The 24,732-nt window shown below is 41.9% G+C and overlaps 1 protein-coding gene across 1 annotated transcript in view; it reads right to left on the bottom strand.

Annotated features, from left to right (window-relative positions):
- Window positions 1–23,691, bottom strand: part of RAI2 (retinoic acid induced 2) — a 55,290-nt gene extending 31,599 nt beyond the window's left edge. The window contains exon 1 of the mRNA XM_056862063.1: window positions 23,650–23,691. The gene's annotated coding sequence lies outside the window, so the exon portion shown is untranslated. The remainder of the gene's footprint in view (window positions 1–23,649) is intronic.
- Between the last annotated feature and the right edge of the window lie 1,041 nt (window positions 23,692–24,732).

The following is a 24,732-nucleotide window of genomic DNA, read 5'->3' as shown; positions in this document are numbered from 1 at the left end:
GTCTTGGTCTGATTTAGTTACAATGCTCAGCGAGGTTCAAATACAATCACCTCATTCAATGGGTTCCCCCGCCCCCTCTACAAGCCAGAATGCTAAATCTTGGTTAGAACCCAGGTTAGAATTCTGATTTGTGGAGCAACGTGAGCGAATCCTTCCCAGTCTCCAGTTCATCACAGACCTTGCCTACATCTGCACACCATAGCAAAGTGGAGCTTCATCAGACAAAGAACCATTCAGTCATCCTCCATGCACTATAGAAGCAAGCTGTGAGCATGTCCAACACCAAAAACTGTCGGTTTATTCAAGTCTATCATGGTGTCTGAATGCAGTCTGTTTGCAAAACATTAGAAAGAAAAGAAAAAATGAAGTATTCATCTTGCTGTGGAGGATAGAAGCAGGTGGGAGAGAAAAAAGTTTAAATCCAGAATGCATAGTGCCAGAATGCTCTGCTGCTAAAAATCCAAATCCAGGCTGCCACTAATTGGAAAGAGATGTGCCTTCTCTCATCTTCACCTCCTCCTTCTGTAGAGGAAGAGCACAGGTAACCAAAATAGCAATCATTTTCTATGGCTGAAACAATTTTCTCAGAGCCTGATCTGCAAATCACTGGGAGTCCTCAATCCTCATTGACTTTTGCAATAAGAATGGAGATTCAGTATTTCTTGGGGTTTGGCCTGCCACTGCTGCAGCAGAAGGCTAACAATTGCCCTGCAATTACTCAGATGTTCCTGTCACAAGAACACTAGGTTACAGAAGTCATATTACTGTGATCTAGAGTTAATTACTTCCTGGCTTTAAGTACCAGCTGAATTAGACAGAAAAGAATGAGTATGTAGTAGTAATTTTTAAGCCAATAAATGAAGATTGGGAGACAGAAATGGACTGTGATAAGCATTCTCCTCAGTGCATGCAAAATAAAAAAATTTAAAAAATAGGTGACCGATTTCTGCCCTACCCCCCCCATCAAATGATATTCCATTTTTTTTGTCAGAGCAATTACTGTTATCCAAATTAGATAGCCTGAGAAATCAGCAGTGGCTGAACATGGACTGACCCAAACAGGACACAGGGTCTTATTCCAAGACACTGAAAGACTGGACAATTATACCAACTATTTTGTCAGATTGCACAGAGAAGCCATTGAAATTCACAAACATCAGCACAACTTTAACAGAAAAGAAGAGAGTTTAAGAATGAATAAGGCTTGGCTTCCTGCCCTGAAAACCTCCAGACTAACAAAGACTACAGTCAACAATAGCCATGCAGATTAGCTTTGGATTTCACACATTAACAGATCACTTCAGGATACAATAGTTCCGTATTAACATACCACACCCTCATTAGCACATTATCTTGATACTTACAGGACAATGATTAGCACATTACCTTTGATACTTTTTGCAGGACAATGATTCAGCTCAACCCAACCCCCTTTCTGACTATATATTACTCTTCCTACACACTTGACACTGAGAGACGCTGTCCTTCAGTGTTACTCCTCTGAAGATGCCGGCCACAGCTGCTGGCGAAACGTCAGGAAAGAAAATACCAAGACCACGGTTACACAGCCCGGATAACCCACAAGAACCAATGAACTCTGACCGTGAAAGCCTTCGACAATATTTAGATAGTTTCCCCTTTTTGGTTGGGGAATTAGCTGGGGGGGACTATATTTTTCAAGAGACAGGGGTAATTGGAATCTTTTCCCTTTTTATATAGAGACCAAATCACTGTGGAAAACTCTTAAGAGGAGATTTAGTTGTAACAATTAATTGGTTTTTATTGTAAAAATAACTTTTAAACACACACCACAAAAACACCCACAAAACCCGATATGCTCAAGAACTAGGAAAATAAAGGCAGGAAGGGGGTGGACACAAGGATTAGAGGTTCCCAGGGGAAAGTATATTTACTGATCTGGGAAGCGAGGTCCAGATAGTGGCAGCTGTGTGGAGTGAGTAATGACCAGCGTTCACATAAGGAAAGCGAAGGAGGACTGTACACGCAAGTACAGGGCTCAAGTTTTTGGATCCAAGGAAGAATGCTAGCAATTTGCCATAGTGAACAGGGATGTATTTATATCCAAAAGAGGAGTTGGAGGTATGGTTTCACAGTGCCTGACAATGCCTGGTAACAGCCTGCCATTGCAAGTGGACAAAGGGTCTGGACTGCTCTTGATGAGTTTAGGAGTAGGAGGGAGAAAAGAAATCGGAGGTGAGGTAGATCAGAAATAAATGCCTAAGTACTTTTGGCTAAGTACCCCTGAGCATTGGCTACAGAGTTTTAGATGAAGGTGAGGTCTGGGAAATTATCTGCCAGGGTGAGTCAGAGGGCTTGGCTAGCAACTTTGTGTCTATCCCGATTTTCTGAATGGAGTTCTGTCTCTGATGAGATTAGTGAGGTGTACCTTATCTGCTGCAGGAGAGTGCTAAACAAATGCTGAAGAAGTCTGGCTTTTGTCCTTTTATTTCCAGGTTACATCTGGCGTCCTCTCAAGGGGAAACAGGCAAACAAGCCTGAACTTGCCCAGTCAGCTCTGCAGCTTGGCACACAAGGTGGGTTCCAGGAGACCCCTTTTGTCTCTGGCTATGCAGCAGTGTTCCATCCCTGCACATTTGCTCCGGTCCTGAACACCTCGCCTGGTGTACCAGGGTAGCCTAGGGCTGTCAGGATGCCACAACATTACTTCTGAATAATTTAGAAAACAAGGACAGTTAATTCTTTTGAAATAAAATTAAATGTGACACAAACATTAAATTTCATGCAAACAATAAAAGACAAGACCATGTAGTGCAGGTTTATGGGATGCTACACTTGTCCTGAGAGCCTTTGTTTTTTAACAGGCAAAAATTCAAGATGTGCAGTTTTCCCCATCACAGTACTGGGTTTCTGCCAGATGGTTGTGAAGCCACAAAGCTTCTGTTAGGAAATAGTGGCAATCCTATTCAATAATTCTTGAGTATAGCAGCATGATGTTAATTCTTGCAGAAAGTATGAATGCCTAACCCAGGGGTGAGGAACTCATTTGTTACGAGGGCCGGATATAACATAAATGTCACTTGGCCGGGCCATGCCTCTCCAGTCCAGATCGGGACTGGGGGAGGAAGAGGTGTGGCTGCCTCGGCTGGCCCACAGGCCAGATAAGAGCTCTCAAGGGGCTGGATCCAGCCCCCAGGCCATATGTTTGACACCCCTGACACCCTTAGGTTAGGCCATTTCTGACACTAACAAGAAACCCACAATTTTATTTTATTTTATTATTTGTATTTATTATGTTATTTATAGTCCGCCTTTCTCAGTTTCAAGGCAGTACACAAAGTGAATCAATACAATCAACGGATGAGGCATTCAATAAGCCATGGAATAGGATTAGGGTTGCAGAACCAGCCAGAAGTCTAAAAACAGAACTGAGGCAAAGCATAAGTATTAACATGACACATTAAATGATGCAAAATTCCACAGTAGGATCCTAGTTTCAGCAAGCTACATACAAGTATGGACCACAGTCCCCAATAATTTTTCCAAGTCACTTTGTGAATCATTTAGTACGGTGCAACTCTATTGCCTATGTAGAAACACCCTCTTGAATAATTCAGTTTTGCATAGCTTGTGGAAAGCCAGGAGAATGGGAGCCCTCCTGACTTCCTCAGGCAGTCCGTTTCATAAGGTGTGGGCCACAATGAAGAAAGTACACATATGGGCAGTTGTTGATTTTGCCCATTTGCAGGTTGGCACCTGCAGAAGACCCTGCTCTGATGACAAATGGACCAGTCATGTATACATAGCACTGCATGCATATGTAGTATGCATGAGCTGAGAAGCTATGATCAATCTGGGGTTCCTAGCACATGCACAGTAGGCTACATTCCGAATACAATGCATAAGAAACTAAAGCAGATGCGATTAAGTTCTTTCCTATGCCTTTTTTAGATATTAAATTTTAAAAGTCTGCATCAGAATTATGCTGTTGTCCCGAGATCGAGTTCAGCTACTAACAACAAGACTTCAACAAGGAAGAAAAGGCAGAATGATCCTTTAAACAAGCTTGGATCCAGCTCCAGCTGATAGCTCCTCTCCTCCCAGCTACCAACCTCTACTGTTTGGGCCAGAGGAAGATGAGGCAGTAATTGCGCTTAGTTGACATATCCAGATGTGCATCATACAGATGACATCCACAGTCGGATGCTCATCCAGTTGCACTTCTGTAATGTGTTAATTTCAACAGGATGTGCACCCAAATCTTCACTCCCATTTACATTCTGTCCACACCAGCTACACATAATGGTTCTTGATTATGTATTTATTTTGCAAAATTTATTCCCCACCTTTCTGCCTTCAAAAGGGCAACCAAAGCAGCTAACAAATTAAAACATATATAATAATATCTTTAGAAACCATTAAAACCAACACAAACACATCATTAAAACCACAGCTAAAACATAAAAACAACAATTAAAACATTGGGCAGCAAAGAGGAATTACTGTGGGAACTTCACACAAAACAAAAAAGTCTTCACCTTTGGCAGAAGATGGCAACGGAAGCAGACTAGAGCTGAACCGGGAGGAAAATCTTTCCAGGTAGTATTGTTGAGTAATGAAATGGCCAACATTGTGTAACAAGCCAAGGTCTGCTGCCCAGCTGCCTGATTCCCCCCACCCCCGCACACACACATTCCATAGTAGCCAAGTCAAGGGAACAAAGGCTTGCAGACAGGCATTTTGCATGTTTTCGAGCTATAGCATCTACATGTGATTTACATGGGCAAGGATGTTTTCACCAAATTTTCATGCATGCCATGTTAGGTTAGTTAGTTCCCATTCCACTGTGAATGTTTTTATATTGTGATTCCCTATTCAAGATACATCCTATAACAGTATTGGTGCTGTGCTTTAATTCAGAAGGGACGAAAAAACCTCCAGCTATTCATAAACACTTCTGACTCACTTTCCTATATTTGTAACAACTTTCCCAGTGTACAGAAAAAAGGACAGATCAGATATGAAAGAACCTTAACTGGATGATCTTTACCTTGTATCACTTTATCTTAATGCATACTCATCAGAGTGGTGCCTGTTAGAACAAATGATTTTGATAAACTCTGTCCTTCCTCAGTTCCTTGAACTTTCTAAGCAGTTTACAGGCACATATCTGCTTTGCTAGCATTTGTGTGTGTGTGTTAAGTGCCGTCAAGTCGCTTCCGACTCATGGCGACCCTATGAATGAAAGTCCTCCAAAATGTCCTATCTTTGACAGCCTTGCTCAGATCTTGCAAATTGAAGGCTGTGGCTTCCTTTATTGAGTCAATCCATCTCTTGTTGGGTCTTCCTCTTTTCCTGCTGCCCTCAACTTTTCCTAGCATGACTGTCTTTTCCAGTGACTCTTGTCATCTCATGACGTGACCAAAATACGACAGCCTCAGTTTAGTCATTTTAGCTTCTAGGGTCAGTTCAGGCTTGATTTGATCTATAACCCACTGATTTGTTTTTTTGGCAGTCCACGGAATCCGTAACACTCTCCTCCAACACCACATTTCAAAGGAATCCATTTTCTTCCTATCAGCTTTCTTCACTGTCCAGCTTTCACAACCATACATAGTAATCGGGAATACGATGGAATGAATTAATCTAGTCTTGGTGGCCAGTGACACATCCTTACACTTCAAAATATTTTCTAGCTCCTTCATGGCTGCCCTTCCCAGTCTCAATCTCCTTCTGATTTCTTGGCAGCAGTCCCCCTTTTGGTTAATGGTGGAGCCAAGGAATAGAAAGTCTTGAACAATTTCAATTTCCTCATTGTCAACCTTAAAGTTGTGTAATTCTCCTGTAGTCATTACTTTTGTTTTCTTGATGTTCAGCTGTAGTCCTGCTTTGGCACTTTCTCTTTTAACTTTCAGCAGTAGTCGTTCCAAATCTTCACTGTTTTCTGCCAATAATGTAGTGTCCTCAGCATATATCAAATTATTAATTTTCCTCCCTCCAATTTTCACTCCACCTTCATCTAAATCTAATCCAGCTTTCCTAATTATATGTTCTGCATATAGATTGAAGAGATAGGGAGATAAAATACATCCTTGTCTGACACCTTTGCCAATTGGAAACCATTCCGTTTCTCCATATTCTGTTCTAACTGTGGTCTCTTGTCCAGAGTACAGGTTGCGCATTTACACTTTCTTATATAAACACATAAAACTCTGCTATTTCTATATTTTGTCTCTTCACATTATCACTTACTTTAAAATATACATTTGGGGAAAATGGACTGTGACCTATAGATGTGTTGCATTTTTTTAGTTTAATGGTACAGTTTAAAACCAAATTAATACTTTCTCATGACAACTCTATGGAAATGTGAAGTAATAAAGTGACCCTCCCATATTATTTTGAATTAAACTGTATGGTGGTTTTATTTTATGACTTGATTCCGGCATGCTTTTATTCCATAAATAGCTGCTGTAAATGGCTAATCACTGGACATAATATGAAAGACTGGCTATGACAATTCACTTTTCAGTCATAGTGGAAGAATTTTTACTGCAGTATTTTGTACTGGTGAGTTATATTTAGTTCTAAACTCATTTGTACAGAATACAGTCAAGAAAGGCAGTAACACTAAATATTTGAACCTGCTATCTTATATGGGTGTCAAAACCACACAATTCATCTCTCATGGCAAAAGGCACAAAGCTGCAATAATGAGATGTCAGAACCAACTAAACTAGCCAATTTACACTGCAACCCTATGCAATCTTACTCCCGTCAAAGCCCATTGACATTAATGGATTTATACTGTAGTACCTCTGCACAGGATTGCAGTGTTAAAAACCTTTTGCCTGTAGATTAGCCATCTCGGTTGTTGAACAGAGAAACTAATCTCTAAGGATTATATCTCTATTTAGCTATACTTCAACTGAGGCTTCTCAAAGCAAATTCAGAAAATCAATTCAGTAACAGGTATTTGATTTTCAGCCTTCCAACTGTGCAAACATTGCATGTTACGATACTGGCATCCAGAAGTTGAGTTACAAGTTATACTATATAAAAATTGTACTTTTTACACCAATGTTTAAGCTGATTCTTAGATTTTGCCTTATCTCAAAAGCTGATGTTTGCCTGTTTTCTTCTCCTCTGCTAGTGGCGACATACTAGCTTGCTTTTTTTAAAAAAACATTAAATACACCGATAGAGAGACATATGTACATTCTAATTTTCTTGCTACGTGAAGAAAAAGACCCAGAACCTACAGGGATGTATGAATATAATCAAACAAGCCAGGGTTATGCAAGATAGAACAAGCTCCCAGACCCCTAAAATGCAGGGAAGAAGGCACGTGCACATATAGAGGGGTTTTTTGGTTGTTGTTTTTGTTTGTTTTGTTTCTTTTTTCATTTAAAAGAAAAAGTGGAGAAAGGAACGGACAATGCTTACCTCAGCTCAGCACTACTACAATGACTTTAAATCTTTAATTATACATACCCAGGAAACAATACAGATTTCAGTTCAATTTTCAATTTCACAAGACTTTGTCATTTAAAAAAAAACACCTGTGAATAACCAACACATAAAGCTATTTCTCTAAAGGGATGTTTCAGAGTCCTAACTATCTCTAGTACAATGTGAGAACTACAATTTTGTTTACATTTCACCACGCTTTTTGAGTATTTCTAAAATCAGGAAATGAAAACAGTACAAAGCACAAGATTTGTAGATGTCAACATATATTAAAATGGATGCATCATACATCTGTTATTTTTTACCTCAGTCCTACTATAATTCTGTTTGTCATTTTGGTGGCTGCAGCATACTGAGATGTTTAGAACATTATCCGTAATGTCAAAGATTTTCTTGGAAAGCTAATCCAGTAAACCTTATTGTTTAATTGATGTCATTTTCCCCTTGGCAACATGATTTAATATTTCATTCTGTTGGCCACTTTCCAAAAGTTATGAGATTTTTCTGTAGCTAAATAATGCATAATTTTAAAATGCTACATTTTACTATTCACTTCCTTTTAGAGGTTTCCTTTTAGAGCAGTACGCCCCTGCTTAGATCCTCTGGTAAACCTTATTCTAAACGAGAATCTAACTTTTTGCCCCCATTTAATCAGTTAAATGATCCTAAAGGGGGGCATTTCTAAGTCACACTTATTCACTTCTCATAACCCTTTTCTGAAGGACCTAGGCTGCATCCACAGTCTGAGCATTCTCTGTTTTGCATTAATTGCTGGTGTGAATGCAGAGGCATGTGCATGGCAACAGAGCATATATACTTTCCTGCATCAGCTGCAATTTCTCTACCACCCTCAAAGGGCTTTTTTTTAAAGGAAGATTAGCAATTGCTATACTGCTATAATTTTTCTTAATGCATCAAAAAAAAAAACCCCTCTAATAGCACAGCAGGGAAAACAGAGGCTGTGAAGAGCTGACAGAAAGATTATGGTACTGATGCAGATGGGATCTTCGAAAATATGCACCATCTTGTCCAGATTCTCTTTCCAAAAGCAGTTTTGGGAAATGACATCTTGAGGAGCATGATTAAACCACAGTGTCATGTGGATGCTAAAAAAAAAAAAAGCACACACAGACTTTCTAGAAATGTCTCTGCAGAAGCTAAGGATGCCAGGCCACCCACTGCACTGGGAGACCTCCCTGCATCCCTTTGCTTTGCCCACTAGCACCAAGAAAATGGGTGGAGGGGTGGAACATGTATTGGTGTTGTGCTGGCACACTGACATCACTTCTGGCACAAACTAGAAGTGACATTGTGGACACTGTAGAATTTGCAAAAACTCTATGGTAAAACCATAGTGCTTTTGTACAGTCTAGAGCTGGGGTGTCAAAGATGCGGCCCATTGGCCAGATCTGGCCCTTTGAATGCTGTGATCTGGCCCGCCGAGTCAGCCCCCCTCCCCCTTTCAGGCTGCCGAGTTTTTTGCCTCCGCAGAGTAAGAAGACTCCAGAATGATTACACTTACAGTCCTTTTCAGCCAGAGCTGATGTTGTGTTTGTGTGGGGAGGACGCAGGTGAACTGTGCCTATGGGGCAGAGGGAGAGAGTCACATTTAATAATAATAAAAAAAGCCTGTCCTGAAAGCTGGGAGAAGAAAAAAGGTAAGCGCCTGGGCTGCCCTCCTTCCTTCCCTGCCTGCTGGAAAGCCTTCCCGCTAATCAGCTGTTTGGTAGGTTGGCTGCTGGGGGGGGGGTATTGGGGCTGAGCCACTTGAAAGCTCCCAAGTCCACATGGGTAAGGTGCTTGTACTGTAGCTTGCTAGACTAGAGGAATTTGTGCTGGTCCCCTCCCCCTCCCCTTGTTTGGGAGAGCAATCAGTGCACCGCTTGCAGGCTCCCAAGCCCATGTGGGTAGGATACTTGTACTGCAGAACAGCTTATTAGACTAGAGAAGTTTGTGCTGGTTTCCCTACTGCAGAACAGCTTGCTAGACTAGAAGAAGTCTGTGCACTGGAAATTGGAATCCAGAGTTTCTCAGATCAAACAGAACGGTGAAATTGTAAACCTGACCCAATTTGTCAGTAGTTGTATCTGTTCTGCAGACGTAGTGCAATCAGGAGAGAAAATCAACAAGAGTGTCTCTTTGTATTTCTTTTTAGACTTGTAGGTTATTATTTTGTATGATGCTTTTGAAAAAAATGAAAAGCGGTTTGTGGATATCAGTTGTTCAAGCACATAAAGATTAATAATGAATTGTTTGCAAATTTTCATTTTATCCTACTGAGACCAACCGTTCCCTATGATTAATAAAGGATGCAAGCAAAAGGGTTTTTTTTTAGAAATTGCTATTCTACAGCAAAATGATAGATGTGAATTTGTCATTCAGCACTCTCGTACTTGGCATTACATCATGGTATTTGTTTGATTATTTGTTTGATTTGGTACACATGACCCGGACAAGTGACATTTATATCATATCCGGCCCTCCTAACAAATGAGTTAGGAGGTCTACAGATGCACTAATTTCTCCGGGTGTGTGTATGTGTGGGATTTGCTGTCTGAATCCTGGGAACCATAACAGAAGCAGAATGTGACCTTAAATAAGCAGCCTGCAGGAAGAGATTTCCTTAGTGGTTATTGACCAGTTATACAGCAGCTATCTACAGTACAGCTCTTGTTTTCTGATCTGTGTATGTTTTGTAACAGACCTGGAATCTCCAGTACATAATTTGAAAATCAGCCCAACATATATCTGCAAGGAAACAAAACTAATACATTAGAAAAGCTTCAGGGAGTGGAAATCTATAAAAAGAGTGAGTCAACATGGCTAAAGATGGTCCTTGATAAAATGGCCCCCGTGGGTCTTTCTCCACCTACCCTGTTAGCCATGGGCGTAGATCAAGCATCAAGTTTCTTGAAGCAAAGGGTGGAATACACTGAACGCCAGACAGACCTTGGAAAATCACCATTTTTCCTAGTACCTGATAAATCTAGATACTTGGTCTCACCTGCAGCTTATTTTTATCATCTTGAGTCTATTAATTATAGGGCCATTACCCTTGCCAGATGCCAGGCCCTACCATCGGCTGTTTTAGAAGGGAAATATAAGAAGATCCTTAGATCACAGAGGTTATGTCCATGTGGAACAGGGGACACTGAAACCATCAAACATGAACTGATATGTTGCCCATTCTACCATGAAGTTAGATCAATGCTTATTTCCCCCCTACTTGGTAAATTCCCTGATGAGTCAGTTGAGCTTTTGGCAAAGAAGCTCCTATTAAGAGAAGACCCTCAGCTTACACTCCAATCTGCCAAGTTTTGTGCTGTTGCTATTAAAATATGCAGAACTTTATTAGAGAATGATTGTTAGAATAATTTACAATTTTATCAATTTTAATGTGATAATTTTAACCACGGGTTGCTTTTATTGACCTTACACCTTTATATGTATGGGCAGTCTGTGATTCTGCAGTGCAAAACTATTGTGTCTGGAAATTTTGATGTGTTGGCACGTGATTGGTCAGTCAACCATATTAATAAACTTGACTTGACTATAAAAAGAGTGCATGTATGCACATGTATAAACAAATGTTAGAAACATTTCAAATCTGAAAGAGAATAAGGAAATTATGTCAGAAAACTAATTAGTGTGGATCAAACATGATTTATATACGTATAAAACTGTGTGGCGCAGAATGGTACACTACAGTACTGTAGTCAAACCTCTGCTCACGACCTGAGTTCGAACCCGATGGAAGTCGGTTTCAGGCAGCCGGCTCAAGGTTGACTCAGCCTTCCATCCTTCCGAGGTCGGTAAAATGAGTACCCAGTTTGCTGGGGGTGAAAGGTAGACAACTGCGGGGTGGGGTGGGGGAATGGCAAAACACAGTCTGCCTAGTAAATGTCATGATGTGACATCACTCCATGGGTCAGTAATGACCCAGTGCTTGCACAGGGGACTACCTTTACTTATATTTATATAAATTGTGTGTGTGTGTGTGTGTGTATTGTGTGTGTGGGGGGGAAGCTTTTTGGCTGCTAAAAATGTATCTCTGTAAGTTTGCAACAGAGATTTATCTAGTGGAACTGGGAGAGGGGGACACCCTTAATCAGAAATGTTCTAAATCAAAACCCAGACTGATCCTGTCACTTCACTGTGCTGCTGTTTTGTCCTTTGCACTACTCATCTTCAGATACCTTCTGTGGCTACCAGGTTTGTTCTTCCAATTCCCCCACCCCAGCATCTTATTTTCCTTGCTCTCTAATGGCTTCAACAACTCCTCTCCTTTTAAATGGTAGACTTGAACTAATGGGATAATTTGAGATAGGTGTTTTGTCTCAAAACGTGAAAGAAAAACCAAATGCTAGTCCCTGAATATTTTCTGCTAATGTTATATAGCTTTAATTGTAATTTGCCTCCACGGTAAGGATAATGAAACAGAATTGCCTCAGGATCTGTGCTTATTATTATTCCAAAGCCAGTCTGTTTCGTTTCTGCATGGGAGGAGTCAAATCACATTTCTGGCCATGGACCAAAAGCCACCCTTGTTTCCTTTCCTCTGCCAGAGTTCTGTTGGCATTAAGAACAACTCTACTATGGGGGGGAAAGAGCTGAGGGGATGAAGGATTTTAAACATCCAGGCCACTGAATTAGAAACTTCACAGCACTGAATAATTCATTTTGAATGGCTGTGCAGACGCAAAATTATTATAACTAAAAATTTCACCCAGCAGAGAGGGACCATTTCTTCTCAGTGCAAACCACAGGAAACAGAGTAGAAGGTAGGAGTATGCATGTGCATGGAACGACAGTTAGTTACACAACTATAAATCTCTTTAGGTGTTCTTATCTGGCCCATAAATATGTAGTGAGCTACTAAAGGACACACAAGACCTAGTCAGTTTGGCACCAGGAAGCTCTCTGAACTGTTATTGGTAATTCAGCCAAGGGAGTGGCCGAGGAAGAAGAGATATTTCTCAGCCAGAGAACATATCACTTTATATAGAGGACACAAGTTCAATCCTTGCACCTCAGGCATGACTGAGAAAACTGTCTACAGCTATCCATCAAAATAAACAGCACTTGGTTACGAAGACAAAGATGCATACAAGTCAGTTCCATACATCAATAGAGCTATGGAGCCAAGCCATTTAATCTCTTATGTATACCATTGGTTCTCACGTCACTCTATCCTGAATGCAGCTCTCTGCTTGCAGGAATGTGTCTGTCGGAATCGCCTGTGCATAGAGAAGCGTACACAGGAAGGGGTGGGATGAGCTCTATTCATTATACACAGATCATGTATATGATAACTGCCCTGGGGAACCTGAATTGGGTGGAAAGCTAGCATTAAAATGTTTTAAATAATTCTTAAATAAATAAATATCCAGTGTCCCCATAATCACCAGAGTTTGAAGCCAGGGTTTTAAGTGGGTTTGTAAACCTTGGCCAATAGGGAATTTAGTTAGTGTTAACCATGTATCATGTCACTTCTGCAGCCACAGTTAAAGCTGCCAAGGAAAAGAAGAGCATAAGTCATGATAGAGATGGAAAGAGGGAAGAAAAGGAGCATGTATTCCTGAGGCTGGCTACCAATGCAAAATCATGGTTTGCAGGAAGGAAAGCATGGTGTTCAGAGTCCTAATTCTCCTACATCCTGCAAAATCTCAGATAGCAGCTGCAAAAAGAAGCATATTATATTTTAAAAATCATATAGCAATAATTCTGATGGAGATCAGAATTATTTTCAAAAGTAGAAAGAAGCCCGAGATTCTCTAATGCTTTGTCACTTACCTAACAAAGTGCAGAATATGCTTTTTCCTCTGCCTGTTTAAAAACATGAGAAGATTGAACACTGTAGGACTAAAATGTTCCAAAAGGGATAAATACTGCTGACTATCATTAGTCATCCACAATTTCTCCAGTTTAGGAGGGTAGTAAAAGTAGGACACAAGGATTCCTCACTGTGAAATATATCTAATTCAAGAATAATCCAGTAAAATATTCCAGATGGATCAAACAAATGAATCACCCCCAGTGTAACAGGGGATGGGAGAAAAAAAAAGCCAAGATTTACCTCAAATGGTGCATCAGGACAGATCGACCAATCAGAACGAAAGCAGAACCCGGTATAGTAAACCTGGCCTCAAACAGCCAAATTTTCTTGGCTTCGTAATCACTCATCTTCCTTGTTACAGCATCCCATTTCTAACCATAATAAACAAAAAAAATCCATTCCACTGGGGAACGGGGTCATACATGCAGACGTCTTGGAAATAAAGCAACCAATGTGTGAAGCAACGAATTATGAAGAGCAATAAACTATGGGCTAATTTTTGTATTTGTTGTGTGTGCCATTAAGCTGAAAATAGTTGGCTTTTATCTGCCCAGTATCTGCCTTCATCCCTTCCAAGTTTTGATCCGTACTCAGCCATCTGACCTTACTATGACCTCCAGAAAACAGAAAGACTCTTCTCCAGATGACAACTATGGACCTATGCCATGGAAAGCAGATTATTGGCATCACTGTACGCACTGTTATACTGTCACAAGATGATGGCATCCCTTTGATTCCAAACTTTTCAAGGCTGGGGCAGAATAAAACTGTCTTTCTTTAAAACTGCAATGTGGAGTTCATCTTTTCAAGGGAAAAAAACAAACAGGTGCTTCACAGATTAATCCCAGTTAAATTTGTTATGCTACAATATAGTTACATGGTTACATTTGTGTGCTTATGTTTAAACTTGGCAATGATTACAGCTGAACTAGACAAGATTCTGGAGGACCATGAATGAATCTCCAGTGTGTTCTTTCTTGATAAATAGCAGCTGCGTGTGTGTGGAGGGGGACAGGGACGTGGCACAGTGGGAAGGGGAGAATATTCTTTCACCTCCTGCTGTTGCCCTGGCTGCAAACGCCCACGAGAACTCGTTTTGCCGTGTTAGGAAAATATACAGGTAACATATATGGCAGCTCTGATGAGCTGTCAGAGATCAGGACAATGGTGTGGAGAGAAAGAACTTTGCCAGGCATGTGCCAATTCTGTTCACAGATGATTCTCATCTGGCTTGACACGCAGACCAAACATCAGCTTAATGAAATTACGAAAATTTGATCAGAACCAAATTTCTTGACTTTCCCCTCATATTTCCAGAACATATATTCTGTATGTGTGCACGCAGCAGGAACTTAATTCAAAGAAGGAACCTGGCTTTCTTACAATCTTTGGCCACTCCAAGCAGTTACATCTCATGATCAGGTAAGTCGTCACAGCATCCTTTGAAATGCTGTGCTAGCAGCACCAGTATGACTTGTCTGAGTTGGTTTCTACTCTGCTACAGGTACAAGTATCAGCACACCCACAGGCCTAGGCCAAAGGCCAACAGCCCTTCAGCTCTTAGCCTGAGGGCCACGGTGAGCTGGAGGGAAGATCCACTAACAGAAAGAAAGAGAGACCTGCTTTATATACAGACCACCAACACCCCTCCTCATGTTTGTTTCTACTGTAGTTTTTCTATTGTATTTTTTTATTGTAAATCACTTTGGGTCCCCACTGGGAGGGGGAAGTGGGATATAAAAAAAGAAACATCTCAGAAGAGAACTGCATCACAAAATTAGGTTGCACCTATTTTATTCATTTACATCCCACATTTCTTGCCAATGAGAACTCAAGTGGCTTACAGCATTCTCCATTTTATCCTCTAACCTACCCTGTGAGGTAGGTTAGGCTGAGTGTGTATAACTACCCCAAGGTCATCTAGCAAGCTTCCATGGCAGAATAGTGACTTGAATCTTGGTCACCCAGATTCCAGTCTAACACAGGACTAGGGAGCCACATACCATTTGTGACTCTTCTTAGCATGTCACCAATATGATACCTGCCCTATTTTCCAGTAAAGTGTGCAAGGCCGTTGCCCAATAGGGTTCATGGTTACCAACTTGAGACACTACAGGGACAGGAGGACATGTTAAGCGGCAAGCCTCCCTAAACTGTGGGCCAGTGTTGGGTATAAAGGGCCCAGCAACTTCTCTCCACAGCCTCCATGCTTTCATCCCAACATCCAGGCACTAGAGCAAGCTGGCTACAGAAAAGATAAAGTAAAAGAGCCACCCAGGAAAACAGCAAGCTGGTCACAATGGGGTGGTGATAGTTTTAATCCCCTTTCTCCATTGACCAATTTGCTCTTTTCCAAAGCCCTGGCAATCTTACTCTTTTGTATGAGTTTCTATAACTCATACTGAGAAGCAAGTAAGAAGTCCTTCCCCTCATTTCAGATACACAAGGGCTAGCTAAGAGTCAACAGTGGTGGGAAGAGACAACCCTACATATTCAGAGCTACTTTGGTAATTAAAAGGTTAAATATATATAATATTAACATACTTTATGTTTTTATATGTATGTCACATGGCCTACAGCAGCCATGTGGCTCTTTTTGTGGATGGTAAATGTGTCTGTCTGTGAGCTATGGAGTGAGTACCACTGCTCTAACTACTACATGGTGCTGGTTCTCTAGCCCCAGCATCCTTCACAGCATTGAAAGGATCTATGGGACTTACCCATCACTTCACCATGTTTCACTGCTATACTTAAATAAATATTGTTATTTTTCAAACATGCACTTGCACAGACCTTACCATACCACAGGTACAAAATCAATGTTACATAGTAGCCAAAACACTAGCAGAAAGTCTAGATGAAAATGCAGTATTCATTACTTAGAAATACACAGTCTTCATTATAAGGATTCCCTCCCCCCAACCCCCCCAAAAAACCCTATCAATCACATCTGAAAAATAGTTGCAATAATGAAATCCTCACCACCACCACAGTAATCTAAAAGCTTTGGTAGATGCTGCTTGGGCTTGCAAGAATTTTTTTAAAAAAATGGGTCCAAAACAGTCAAAGATAATTATGTTGTTTTCTTTGGGTTATCAAGAATGGCTATGGTGGCATCTGAATGTACAATACAAAACAGTTTGGTCTAAAAACAGAAGTATTCACAGCTAAGGCAGCCCATTTTCCACTCCATTTTTCTGTTCAACAGGGAAAAACAAATCATTTCTCCATTACAGTGTCATTACAAGAAAATCCACAGGCTCCAATTCTGGTTCTCTGTTTCTTGCTCAGTGGCTGTTCCAGAAAACCATTTCAGCTCTAACTGCGGACTTACCAATGCACAAAACCAAAACACTCCCAATCTTAGACATGTTTGTTTGCCTATAAATCCCATTAATTTCAACAGATTTGAGCAAGCCCACTCAGGACCACAACCAAGCAGCCAAATCCAATTCAGCCTACCCAGAAGGGTGTCCCACTGAGTTCTATGGGGATTACTTCCAACAAAGAGTTTTTAGGATTGCAGCTTGGATGTTTCAGTAGTGTTGTCATTAATGCTTTCAGCATCACAAAGGATACAAGATTAACATCAAAACATTGCTGTGTTTGAAGCACAGTGAAAGTTTACAACGCCTGAATAATGAGTCCTTTAGATAGAAATTTGCCCCCGGACTTCCAGTAGGGAGCTGATCCCAGCAAGATGTCCCCCGAGATCGCTCGAGGGAACCTAGAGGCGTTCTGAATCGGGGCCCCCATCAAGAGCCCCGACTCCGATCCTAAATAGTGGATCGGAATGCAGGCAACCCCCTGCTGCCAAAGAAGAGCGGTTTGACTCCCACCCCCCTCCCACAAGAGATACTTGATGAGGAGGAGAGTCGGTTGAAGTCCCGCCAGCTGAGAAGGAATTCCACCGCCACTAACGTCTCATGGATTTAGGCTGCGATCTCCTCTATCTTTTACCGAATATTGAACAAGCTAATAACAGAGAACCCCGATTTCCAACATCCGAGTAAGTTACATGAATTCCTTTTGTCTACTAATCTAATTCTGAATGACCGAAACTTTTCAAAATCTGTTAAAGATTCTGCACCCCTCCACCCAGGATTTTAAGTGATGTTCCGACCAAAAAGACTATTTAATTAAACTAAAAACTGAACTAGCAGGCAAACAAAACAATCGGACAGAATTGAGTGGCATAAATAGCTACCAATTGGCGGCTGCGGAGTAGAAGGGGGAAGAGAAATCCTTCACTTCCGATTCTCCATTCCTTTACCTTAGGGGAGTCCTCCAGCCACGTTTTCATTCAGGAAGTGGCTCCTCTAGGAAGACAGGAAACCATAGTGGGCTGTTGGGCCGGATGTGCCTCACTCAGTGCAGCAGCAAAATAAATCCTACCCTCTATAACCATAGAGTGGGAGCGACGGAAAGCCCACTGCCTCATAATTCTCTGTATACTTCCTGGAATAAGCTTCAAAGCCAAGCCAGAGCCTTCTAACAACTTAGTAGCTTTTTTGCATTGAGCTGCCTGTTTATATTCAACTTATCAGTCTGGAAAGTACTAAAGCCACAGACAACCATGGAAAGTAATCACCAAAAGATTCAGGAAATGTTGGCTATGCAAACTGAATTAATAAAGAAGAAGTTTGAACAGGTTTCCATGCAACAAGAACAATCAGCTACGCAAATGACTTTAATTATTACTCAAAAATTTGATGGCTTAATAAATGAAATCAAGGAAATAAAAGATCAAATCACAGTAATGAAAAATGGCATGTATAAGATGGAACTTTCAATTAAAAACAACACTGAAAATCTGAAAGGAGTTAAAATGGACATGAAATCTCAAGCACAACAAATTGAAGCAATACGACTCCAGGAAGAGCGAGTGAAAGATCAACTTGCTGTTTTGGACTTGCAACAGAGAGAATCCAACCTGCGCAAACGTAATTTGCCTGAAAGACTAGGGGGCACCATCATAAGATCGCTTGCTGATATATTTCATTCAAATGAAGAAAAATTAAATTATGCAATAAACAAGATATACAGAATCCCCTTATCAACTCAAGTACAGAAAACAAAAGCTAGAGAGATTTTGGTCTCTTTCTTTGACATCAGGATGAAAAATATCATTATGAAACTTCATTTGGAGAATCATTTAAGTGTAGATGATACACCGCTAATAATTCTCAAAGACATTCCTCTTCACCTGATTGAAAAGAGAGCCATCTATAAAGACTTTGCTGAGACGTTGAGAAACAAGGGAATAAAATACAGCTGGTTGCTACCACAAGGACTTACCTTCACCTATAAACAAGTTAAATATGCTGTCAATTCGTTGGAAGAAATTAAAAACTTTTTGACAAGAAATAATGAGCTGTCAGACCAAATTACAGGAATGCAGGAAGAAGAATCAACAGCCCAAGGAGCAATGGGTAAAGATTGTCACAGACAGGAGACCACTTCAGGAAAGCATGTTGATGGCAACAGAAATTCCAGACAGAGGAAAAAGTTTAAAAAGAAAGATTAAGAAAGCCGGAAGAATACCAATTTGACTCTTAATATGGGAAAGGGGGGGTAGAAGAAAAATAATATCAACTTAATTTTTTACTTGGGGGTATATAAAGTTTTTTTTAAAGATCTAACCCATTTTTTATGACAGAGAGGAGTGACTGGAGAAAATTATGTTAATGTGTTTTGTTATGTCTCTGTTTTTATTTTTTAAATGATTTTTTCCTTTTATTCTCTCTTTATTATTAATATTATATTATTATTGCTTATCGAAATATATTAAATAAGGAAAGTATAACATTAAAATAATGACTTATAAGGTTTAGAAAATATTAATACAAAGGAGATACCAGGTATTTGTAGGGAGGGAGGAAGTCGGTGGGGAAGTCAATTATAATTAATTATATTTAATATTGAAGACATGCACCTAATTTTTTTAAAAAAATTTTATTGAGTCAAAGATTGGTATATAGGATGTATTGTCAAATGAGATGTATAGTAATTATTGAAAAATTATATATATATATAAAAACGATTACTATTGTACAGGAAGCAAGGTGGGGGGACCATTTGTCTAGTATCTATAGTATAAAACACTAGGGTTTTGTGATGGCAGCGGTAGAATTAAAGCTGCTGGCAGTGACACACAGGGTGATGAAAGGCAAAAAAAATATCTCTGGCTGTCAGCAGCTGAGGCGTTCATTTCAGAGACAGAGTGGTAGGGAAGGCAGAGAACTCAGATAAGGAATAGCCAAGAACTTTAAGACAGCAGACCCCAGAATGCATAGGAAAGGTGGTTTGGACCAGAGAACAGAAAGGATTGGGGTGGGGGGGAATCAAAGCTTAGAAATAAGAGTTTAAGTTTTGCAAATTCTAAATACATTTTCTTGGGAGTAAAACTCAGAGTACTTGTAGTCTGCCTCTGAGTAAACATGCTTTGGATTTCACTGTGAGATTAAGCAAGATAAACCGCAAGAATAAAGATGAGATTGTGGCCACGACTTGGGGACCAGGGAAAGACTGAAATTCACATATTGATTTGAAATAACCAACTAAAGTTTTGGTTGTTGGCCAAAGTAATACCGCATGTATCCCCATGTGTGTTTAGCCCATCCTGGCAGTCACTCACATGATTTATGTAAAAGTAATTGGGGTTAAATTATTTGCCATATAAAACTCTTCACATCGAAGCTTAACTTTGCAACCTAGAAACATCTGAAATAAACAAACCCACATGCCATTTAACAAGACCTAGGCAGCTGGGTCTAATTAGAACGATTTTAATTTTCTTGAAATGCTTTTCTACATTCAGATCGCTATCCTTATGTCTTTAAACCAGACCTGTTTTCTATTGGGGACAGGCAGAGACAAGGTTTACATCCATCTGCCTATTCCTTCTTTTAAAAGCAAGGTGACAATTTCCTATCTGCGACCTTTCCCCCCATACTAAGAAAAGTTTCCATCCTGCCACATTAATTTTGCAACTGACTATAAATATAAAATTAAAATGAGTATGTATGCTGGCAAACCTTGCCTCAAAATTAAATTTATGGTATACTGCACTTTCACTTAGAGAAGCCTCTTTAAAATGTCAGCGATTTAGCACGTTAAAATGATTTTAAAATCCTCACATCCGATGAGAATCAATTCGGGCTACCACCTCAAATAAACTGTTCTTGCTAGCAGTGAAAACATCCTAGATTTCTTGAAGATAATACACACAGAGGCCAAAATTTTAACTTTGATTGTATGTAGCTTTGAGTGTCCCTATGAGGCCCCTAGGGGAGATCGCTGCTTATTACACGTGATATTGTGTATAATGACAGAGAATGAATGGATTGTAAGAAGCTGATATTTCATGCAGACTCTATAGGAAATCAGATTAAATACTATTTCTATCCAGCATACAGATTCCTCATTAATATATCAGGTCCACTGTTCCTTGTCCTGTCCAGAGCCACTAATCTGTTTCTTTCACCCTTTTTCCATATTTGCAGTTGAAAAGAGGGAAAAATTGCATACACGTTTTTGGAAGGTTGGGGATGGGGGAGACAGACCTGAGCCAACACTGAGGATGGGAACCTTCCATAAGTCAGCACTAAAAATTGCCCACAACCCTTTTTATTTTAAACTATTTCCACTAGAGAGAGGGAAAACTCATAAAAGGAAGAGAAGACTAAATAAAAAATTAATTAGACGTTCATAGGATCATATAAGAATTTTGAGATGCAAATAATCACAAATCTTAATCATATTTTCTCTGTTAATACTTCAAGTAGTCCGTATCTAAAGAAATCCAAAGATAATTGATGTGAAACACCAGTAAACAAAATATAGTTTTATGAAAAAGGGAAGATTTTAGCCCCAGCAATGTGACAAACTGCATGTATACTAAGAATTCTTTCATGAAGAACCTGGACCAATGTAAAGCCTCCATAGAAATATTTACACATGCTCCAGTAACCAAGATAATAACGCACCTTCAAAACTAGAAACACTGAAAAACACAATCCTACAATTACCTTGTCAAAAAAACCACACAAGAGGTGGCAAAAGCAGCACATGATTATTTTTTTATTGAGTAACCATAACAATGAGCTTCACTTGTTAAAAAGGGCTTGCCATGAGAAAAATGTCCTTGAAATGATGATTAAAGCTTGACAGTTTTTTTTTTTAATTAAGTATTCTTAATTTAACACCAACCCTTGTTTTGGATTACGGCGTATTCAACCCAGTATTACAAGGGAAATAATGCTTACTAATGAGATGGGGGAAGGGTGTTGTGCTGCTGCTTCCCCCACACTACTATTTTGAAGAATTTTCAGGGGGAGACCTATGCACCCATCAATCGGCCCTGGACCCTCGTCATCGTTTACACACCATGTCACTCTCTGTCCAAAACCCACTCCTGGGACCTCAGCAATTGAAACACAAAGCAGCAGCTGTTTGGCAACATTTCTAACCCTACACAGCAGAGGCAATGAGATTTCATCCCCCTAAACATGTAGGCCCTCCTCCAATGCTGGGTGGAAACAATAGCCACTTTAAAAAAAAGGGGGGGGGGAGGTAACGCACTGCAAAAAGGAACCACATCCATCCAAATGCACACATGCAGCTGTCAACTTTTTTTTATCCGCGGAAATGAAGCCAGATGAAATACAGAACCTAAGCGGCTTTTATCACCGCCCGCTGAAAGGCAACCAACAGAGGTCTTTTTTGAGACAGGATGATACAGATGGGTTTCAGTCCTTTCTGGCACACCGAGAGCGTTTCCTTCGCTGTCATCTTCCTGGTCCCGCACCGTTGCCCAGAACGCGCCTGGCCAGGCTCAACGCATGCAGACTGCAGCTCCGATTCGGGACTGACACATGAAGGGCGAAAGCGCACGGCCGCTTGAGCCTCCTTTCTTCCCTGTTCCAGCCAGGATCCTGATTTTAAAATCCTCCCATCCGATGAGAATCAATTCGGGCTACCACCTCAAATAAACTGTTCTTGCTAGCAGTGAAATCATCCTAGATTTCTTGAAGATAATACACACAGAGGCCAAAATTTTAACTTGGATTGTATGTAGCTTTGAGTGTCCCCATGAGGCCCCTGGTGGAGATCGCTGCTTATTACACATGATGTTGTGTATAATGACAGAGCAGGGATGTACTAAAACGAATGACAAGTCAGCCCATTGGAAGCAATGGGAGAGGCTGCACAGCCCATTGAAGATAATGGGAGAAGAGAGTGTCGGTTGACTTGCATTGACTCCATTGAAAGACATTACAGCACAAAAAAACGGTTGCAAAGAAAACTGTGCAGCCTCCCCCCATTGCTTCCAATGGGCTGACCTGTCATTCGTTTTAGTACACCCCCCAGAGAAGCTGTAAGAAGCTGCTATTTCCTGCAGACTCTATAGGAAATCAGATGAAATACTATTTCTATCCAGCATACAGATTCCTCATTAATATATCAGGTCCGCTGTTCCTTGTCCTGCCCAGAGCCACTAATCTGCTTCTTTCGCCCTTTCTCCATATTTGCAGTTGAAAAGAGGGAAAAACCGCACACGCGTTTTTGGAAGGCTGGGGATGGGGGAGACAGACCTGCGCCAACACTGAGGATGGGGACCTCCCATAAGCCAGCACTAAAAATCGCCCGCAACCCTTTTTAATTTTAAACTATTTCCACTAGAGACAGGGAAAACTTATAAAAGGAAGAGAAGACTAAATAAAACATTAATTAGACGTTCATAGGATCATATAAGAATTTTGAGATGCAAATAATCACAAATCTTAATCATATTTTCTCTGTTAACACTTCAAGTAGTCCGTATCTAAAGAAATCCAAAGATAATTGATGTGCAACCCTTTTTAATTTTAAACTATTTCCACTAGAGAGAGGGGAAACCTCCCATAAGATCCTGGCTGGAGCAGGGGAGAGAGGAGGCTCCAGCGGCCGCGCGCTGCCGCCCCAAGTCACAAAGAGGCGGATGCAGCCGAGGACCCCCGGCCCAGAAAGAAGGGGGATGAGGATGCCTCCAAATGCAACTCCGCACCGCACCCCGACGGTTGGACCCCGGCGCCTTTCCAAAACCCCGAAGCAGCCGGCAAAAATGGATGCTCCGCCGCCACCTCTCCTCTCCGGCACCAAAGAGGACGCAGAGCCGCCTGGAAACGGCAGAGAAAGGGGCCTCCCCGCCCCCCCCAGCCTTTCCGGAGGAGACCCCCCCGGCTCGGCCCTCCCCCCGGCCTGTCCCCCCCGGCGCGGACCCCCAACCCCAACCCTACCCAGCGTCTCCACGGCGCGCGCAACCTGTCACCCCGCCGCCTCCGCGCGCCTCCCCGTCCCTTCCCGACCTGAGGGGCGTCGACCCGGGTCCCTCCGGCTCGCCTCGCCCTAGCTGGGCTCCATGGGAGGAGGGGAGAGGGGGCGGCCGCCGCTTCCCCCGCGTCTGGCGGCGGCGGAGGGGTCGGGGCCCCCAACCCGCCTCCCCAACCCGCCTCCTCGCAGGCCCAGGCTCCGCCCGGCCGGCGGCCAGCAGCCTCCTCCTCCGACGACCCCTCGCCGTCCCTCTCTCGCCCCTGCGCCGGAGGGGAGGAGAGGAGGGGCGGCAGGGAGGCGAGCCGGGCCCGCCTCCAGGAGGGTCGCCGGCCCCTCCCCTCCTCCCCACCCCTCCCCTCCCCAAATTGCTGCTGGGGGGGGGGGCTGAAGGCGCATGCCCATCACGCGCCGCGCCTGGGCAGCCCGGGCCGGCCTGGCGCGCGCCGCCCTTGACCAGCCGGCGCAAGGACGCGCCGGCGCCGGGAAGGAGGCGCCTGACCCTGAGGCTCTCCGGCCGGCCTCGGCCATCCCCCAAAAGCCACCCGCTCGGACAGGCAGGTCTGAAGCAGGTCGACGTTGATTCATTCACAAATTCATAAACCTTTAATGGCATATAAATTGTCACAACTGATATGAACAATGGTCATAAATCTTAAAACCCATAAGATGAAACCATAGCCAGTAACATCAGATATCAGAGGTTATACGCTTTTTGGACAGTTAGCGCTTCTACTAAAAAATTGGCGACAGCCCCAGTAACCTCTGGAACGGAATCATTCATTAAAAATTGACGTTTAACTTTATGAGGCAGGTAAAGCTTGGGATGTCACCAGTTTTTTTGACCATTTCCTACGAGGTGTTTCGTATAGAGGGCAAACACATAAAATATGTTCAGGGTGCAGCATTAAGAGAGCCGCCAATGCAGAGCTGCTAACGCAGAGCCGAACGAAGGCGAATTTTACGCACGGGGTCGTCCCGGGTGCAAGGCTGCGCGGCCTGGGCGCTACGAGATAACAGAGCCTTGGTAGGGCGCAGGGAGTGCGCTAGCCCAAATACAGTAGTTGCCTGCTGGAGCAGGGGTGGGCGATGCCAGGCCCGAGGGCCATATAAGGCCCGTGAAATCATTACTAAAA

Source organism: Euleptes europaea, chromosome 16 (genome assembly GCF_029931775.1).
Source record: "Euleptes europaea isolate rEulEur1 chromosome 16, rEulEur1.hap1, whole genome shotgun sequence".
Taxonomy (NCBI): Eukaryota; Metazoa; Chordata; class Lepidosauria; order Squamata; family Sphaerodactylidae; genus Euleptes; species Euleptes europaea.
This window is presented reverse-complemented; position numbering and strand designations above follow the sequence as displayed.